Below are 7,276 nucleotides of genomic sequence, written 5' to 3'. Positions count from 1 at the left end.
TGTATCATAATTATAAAGACCGGATTTATATTCTCTTAAAATATCTAAAATATGATGCTAATATTTTCTAAAAAAACTATAGATATTTTCATTATATTCTCTTAAAAGTTTAAAAATATGCTAAAATATGCAAAAATAATCAATAAACATCATAATTTGCTTAAATATGCATTTTTAATTTTTTTTTCAACATTATTTTAATAGTGAGGTATTAATTAGGTATTGAAAGTTGCGTATTCTAATGGAATACTATTGCAGTTGGAAATGATAAAAAAAAAAATTGTAAACGTTCAAAAAATTTTTTTGGGTAACGTAATATTAAAATTAAAAATGAATACAAATTTTTTCTCACAATTTACGAAATATTCTAAAATATTCTAAATGGGTTAAATATTCTCTAACCCATGAAATATTCTCAAATATCCCAAAAAACGCGTTTTTCTACGCATTCAGAATTAATCGAATCGTCCACATTTTTTATTCTCATAAGACCTCAGTCCCAGTTACAACATAAATCCGGTCTTAGATTTATGAAATATATGATATTGTTAATAAGTAACTATGACAACGAAAACACCTATTTTGAAAAATTTGTTTTAAAAAAAAATAAAATATCAGCTGTACCTACCTAGCCAAAAAACATATTTATAACTACGATGTAAATTTACAAATTATGGTTTTTCTTAATAGTAGAGAACCTTATGCCATAGATACGGTCATAGGATTGTGTCGTTATATATTATTATTATATCGATAATAATAATTTATTGCTATAGTTTTAATTATTGACTTAATAAGAAAAAAGTAGGTAAGTGAGTGTCACTCTGCTGTACAGTAAGTTACAATTGGGTCACTGTATAATGGATTGTATTAAATTTGAATTCAATGATATCATATCATTGTAAACATATACAAAAAACGATTCTGAGCTGAGACGGTTTTTCAGTCTGGATATTTTATATTTTGTTTAGCCTATAAGTTGAATTAATATTATAAATTACAACAAAATAACTAAAATCGTTATTTTTATTTTTTATCGTTTCTATGGTAATAGACAAAGCGTTAAGAAGATTTAAAATCCCATTTTTAGCGGTATTTTGTAATATTTGTCGGTGGTCTTTCCCGTGGCATTAAATAATTGTTGAGAAAATCGAAAAATGACCTCTCTTAAGTACCATCATAATTCAATTTGCTAAAAAATAAGATACTATATTATGCTGAAATCAAAGCACTCCTTCCTGTAAAAATTTATTATACGGGATAAAAAAAAAAATAATAAACACCATTGTAAAACCACTAGTTTCCTCAATCTGCTCAGAATCTAAAATGTATAAGTACGTTTATTAGTATTCATCTCAAACATGCTTTGATTTAGTTTAGTTATTAGAAAATAAAATATACGAAAATAAGAAAATGTATTAATATAATATATTATGCAAAGAATATTACAAATAAGTTAACTACAACTCAAAAACATAGAAAAATTATTAAATCTACTCGTATTAGTCGTATTACGATGTAATATAATTTAATGCCGGTGAACACCGACTCCAAGGCTGTATAAAAAAAAAATCGTTTAACTTTGATAGGAACTATTTTATAATTATTTAGACTTTATTTAAATAATGCGTTTAATATTATCATGATTTTAACGATAAGACCTACTTTGTTTTTGAGGTTAATATTATATTTTTATATACGGTTTAAATAGACAAAAAACATAGGTAATATAATATTGCATTTTTAGTTGTCGCTATTGATTTGCCGGTTAAAGAAACTGAGTAAATTATTTTTAATAGTTCTTGAACTAACTATTAAGAGTTTAAATTATTTTTAATAAATTACTTAAAGTAGGTTCCTACTACAAGTTACAACTTATTTACTTATACTTATTTTACTGATAAAGTATTTTTAACTGTTACTTGTTAGGTACCATATAATAATTAAACTCCATATAGTTAAACTTGATTTTCCAAATACATTAGTATTGAAGTATAAAACATTAAGTTTAAAACAAATCAACCTATTTTTTTGTCCTAAAAATTACGATAATTATATAACCAGTTTCCATCATGATATTTGGATATATTATATTTTAACTAATAATTATCAAACGCAAAATAATACATGTTAAGAGGATGTCAGCGCACTATTCATTTTCTCTCTCTGGCCCACTCGCAACATAGACAAAACGCATTTACGAAAAATCATTTTTTCTACGCGTTTATGTAATCTTAGAGTAAAGTCACCTATTACAAAAAAGATAGAGAATAATATTTTTGAGGGAACAACATATCAATTTTATATTTTATTATTATTTGACTATGTATTCCACTTTCAAAATAAATAAAAAAATGTTGTTTAAATTGTTTTGAGACAATATTTAGACAAATCGATATGTCATTCCCTCAAAAGTATTATTTTCTATCTTTTTTGTCATGGGTGACTTTACCCTAAGATTACTTAAGCACATAGAAAAAATGATTTTGCGTAAACGAATTTTGTCTATGTTGCGTGTGAGCCAGAGAGAGAAGACAAATTGTGCGCTGAAAGCCTCTTAAATGACAACAAAGAACGATTTTAAAACGACGACGAACGCGTTGAAAATAATATGTCTAAAATATATCAAATTTGTTTTGATTATAATTGCTGCGGCATGCGCGTAGAAAATATAAAACAATTAACTAATAATGTCACATCGTTGTCGGCAAAACTGAAGTACCTACATATTATTATTATTTTATAATATCCACAATATTATAACCATGTAAAATATTATTAATTGTTATTAATATCGATTGTAAACGAGTGTCGAGTACACGAACACGACGGACATTCAGTGTAGTCGTAGTGGCAAAGTCGAAGTGAAATAGTTAGGCGAGTTTACGCATAGGCGAGTTTATGTGAGGGGCCGGGTGGGCACTGCCCCCCCTGGCAGAATATAGCTCCAACAAACTCATGCCTGGATAAAAAAAAAGTCGTATGTACCCTGCAGTACCTACCTATAGACTTTGATTAATATTGTATTTTTTTTAGTTATTAATTTATGATTATATTATTTATTTATTTATTTATTATAATAGTAAACGGGACAGGCCCTTGACATTTATATAGCATTAATAATTAATAATAACAATACACTAGCCCATACATAATATTTAACAGATAATAATATAATACAAGATAATTAGATACAAGAAGTTATTACCAATTATCATTTCAAAAATGTGTTTAGATATTTTACGGTTTGTTAAAATTATTTAAATTTTGTCAGAAACTCAAATTATTTATTACTGATTAGTTAATAGTTTTACAATTTGTACGTTGTTTACCTTGTATAATGAATGAGAAAAAAGTATTTTTTATTGTTTTGACAATGGTTATACTTTTTGGTCATAGTAAAAAAATATTCCTACCATTGTGAATTTTGTAACATAAAAAATGAATGTTTCTTCATGTTTCAAAAAAAAAAACGTTTCACAATTAAAAAATTTGTTGTGTCCCCTCAGCCACCAAAGTCTGAACACGCCTATGATGCGACGCAATAATAAAAGCGCCATAATATTTTTAATATTGACGTTAACAGTTCACTAGCACTCGTTGACCGTTAACGAGTGAGTTGCAGCAGTCGTGCTTAAATTATTATCGAAGTTAAATTAATAAAATGCAGTTTCACCGCCGTTGCCACAGTCGTAGTTTTAAAAATTACGCATAAAGTTTTAAAGTACTATAATAGTTGTACATTTGAACCGTCATGTAATTCGATCGTCAGACCTGTATTTTAAAACGTTTTGGTGGATTAGTTTATCTCAAATATATTGTAGCTTTAATATACCTATATTGTGGCTGTGTACCAAGCACGAACAATTCAATATAATAATTTATTAATTTGTCGATAAGACTCCGGACGCACTGGGGCTACGAAAAAGGTAAAATTTAAAAACGTACTCGGGATATCTCAATCTACAGTATGCTTGCACATACTTATCGGTCGGCCTGTAGTCCTACGTGTATTATCTAATTAGGTAACCGGGATAGCGTATTATTAAATGTATTATTATTATATGCTCCCGGTCCGTACCATCATTACTTATAATAAGCTGTGAGTGTAATTGTCCATTACAAGTAAGTCTTGATTTTTTCCCATTTTTGATATGATATCCCCCCAAAATCATAAAAACGATATATTTAAAAGAGTAATCAAAAAATTGACATATTTCAATTTTTGGAAAAGTTTAAATCAAAAAAAAAAATGTGGGAAAGTCGATCTCAAGAAGACTTGACGAAAAAATCAAATCTTTTTTCAGAATTCTTATCGCTTCACTATATTAATCGGTACGTTGGAAACAGAACACGTCTATAATCCTATGTTCCACGTGTGTTAGACAAAGACAGAAAATCGCCGCTTCCAATCCCCTTAACTTTAAACCATTCCATAACGGTAGAAAAAATTAAATATGTGGAAATAAATTGTTGTGCAGTACCTAACTGCGCAGTGAAATATTACTACAAACAAAAGTATCATAATCATTATTTGAAAGACGCAATTAACTTACCTATATATGAATATAATATATATAATATGTAAAATAGTTATTAATTACCATCATAGGCATAAAAACCCATTTTTTTTGAGAGATAACAATGTTTAAATAATAAAGATGTACCTATGTAGAGGTACAGGTAGGTATCTATATCTAAATATATTAACCACTAAATGAAGACTCGAGGGGAATTTAACCCCAAATATGTATGGAGAGTATAAATATAATAAATTATTTAGCAATGACTTTAAAATGAACCATGTTGGCGGGCTTGCGGCCCAATGACCAAAACTAGCCCATACTCGACCCAACAGCGGCCCGCTAATGACAATAAGAGGGAGGAAAATGCCTACCCGGCTCCTCTTTAAATTACGCCACTGTATATCTCTTATTACCATATTAAATGGTTGTTGGACACTTTATACGGTCACCTAGAAAGAATTAAAACCACGGACAGTCTTTACTATTTTAGGATTTAGTAACAACAGTCAATGTGGCGGGCAGTTTGTACTATTTCAGATAGTAATAAAATGTTTATGACGGCAGGCAGTTTGTACTATCTGAGGTAGAGAAAATGTGTACATATCACATAGTTTGTTATTATAAAACACATGTAGTTAACAGACATAAATAATAATAATAATAATAGCTATGATAATAAATTCGTGTTATGTAGGTACCTACAGGCTTCGTAAATTTTTAACGTATGCACAACATACCTACAATTATAAAATTATAATAGAGAAACAATAAAATTGTTTTAAAGAGCATCCAATTTTACAAGTTAATTGTTCAAATTAACAATAATAATTAAAATGTGCAGTATAAACATACACATAAGACATTACACACTATAATACACTAAAGTAATAAATATATTACCTAGTTTATGTATACCGTACAAAGTGTCTGCGAACAATTTTTATCAATTTATTTTCACCGTACAAAATGTCCACGGTATGCAACTTAAACAATAGATAGTACAAAGTGTCCATTTACCCATTAAATATCTCAAAAATAAAATGTAACTATTTAATGTTTTAATAAATTAATATATTAAAAATATTATACGAATGTCACAATGTATATTTATTACAGAATAAATTGTTTTGCGATATTCTATAGTAGGTAATATATTAATATCATTATTGGTTTGGAAAAAACTAGAAGGGGGAATCGAACTGACCACAGTACAACTCATCTTTTTTATTCTTATCATATTTCTCTAAAATTAAAATATAATCTACAAAATGTAATTATTGTTAAAAAATAGTTTTTTGGTTCTCGTCGCCATCAATAAATTTTTTTACAAAAATTTCATCATGCCAAATTATTTTAATATATTTTGTAATTGGAAATCTGCCGTTATATTCATCCGGCGGCTGGCACAAGCCGTGAAACTTTATGAGGAAATCAGAAACAATGGTATCCTGACCAGATTGCAAACGGTGAGCCAAGTTATATTTATATAATATGACTATTACTTATGAGTTATAATGGTAATAATATATTTAATTATTAAATTATTATTTATCTTAAATTTTGGTTTCCAGTCCTGTATATCTTAGTCCGTGAAGATAACATGCGGTAAAGTGTTTTGGATTCCATTGTTTCTTCAAAAGGATCCAAAACTTGTGCTAGCCGCCGGATGAATAAAACGGCAGATTGCCAATTGGAGAGCGAAAATCCAAAACGTTGTATTGCCAAAAATCAAAATGTTCATAAATTAAGACAAACTATGTCACGTTCCATGACATGAATTAACACTTGTAATTGGTGTAATCAAATGTAAAAAATGAAAAAAAAGTGTGTGTGTTACCAGTACGCGCGCGGGAAGTTAATCTTCTTTTGAATGGTACACGTGAGTGAGTGAAAAAGAAAGAAAGGCATGGATAGACTGGGTATTATAGACATGGATATTCAGGGGAGAAACTACGAAAAAATAATGAATGTTAATTTACATTTATGTAAATACAGCAGACGAATTCAGGGGAGAAACTACGAAAAAAATATTAATTAATTTAAAAAATGAGAAGAAGTATCCGGAATTATTTATTATTGATAGTTTTATTATTTTTTTTATATTTTTATTCGACAGATTGACGGATAATTGTTTGTAGTATTGTTTTTATCCAGACAATAGATTTGTGAGTGAATAATAATAATAATAATAAAAATAAATAATAATCGATCATTAATTATTCATATTAATTAGTATGGGCCAAGATAGATGAATCTGTTTTTTATTTTGCAACGTTTATATAATATTAACGACCACCACTTACTTCGCCAACGCTTGTTTCTCTTTTTGATTAATTAATAATAACCGAACTACGAATTAAGAAACACTGTGCATGTGTGTGTGCTACGATATGACGTAACCGAACGGATTGGCGAACATCGACGTCGGCGAATTCGCACACCTAGTTCGAACTCGAGATTATTATTTCGGTAATATTATATTGTAAATTATAATCATTAGGTAAAATAAAAATAGCTACTATTTTTACTAAATCCAGTCGTACGTAATACATACAAAAATCCAAGTAACCATTAAAATTTAAAATATTAAAATAGGAACTACTTATCACTTAATAACAATATTATCATATTAACAATGGCTAAAAAGTAAAAACACAATAGATACGTGCACAACTTAGCCACCACGAAACGCGGGCCGCCGCCGCCACTTCCACCCTCCCGCCAATCGAAAAACCGTCCCACCGCACGAC

Source organism: Acyrthosiphon pisum, chromosome X (assembly GCF_005508785.2).
Source record: "Acyrthosiphon pisum isolate AL4f chromosome X, pea_aphid_22Mar2018_4r6ur, whole genome shotgun sequence".
NCBI lineage: Eukaryota > Metazoa > Arthropoda > Insecta > Hemiptera > Aphididae > Acyrthosiphon > Acyrthosiphon pisum.
The sequence above is the reverse complement of the archived record's forward strand: the minus strand, read 5'-3'. Positions refer to the sequence as shown.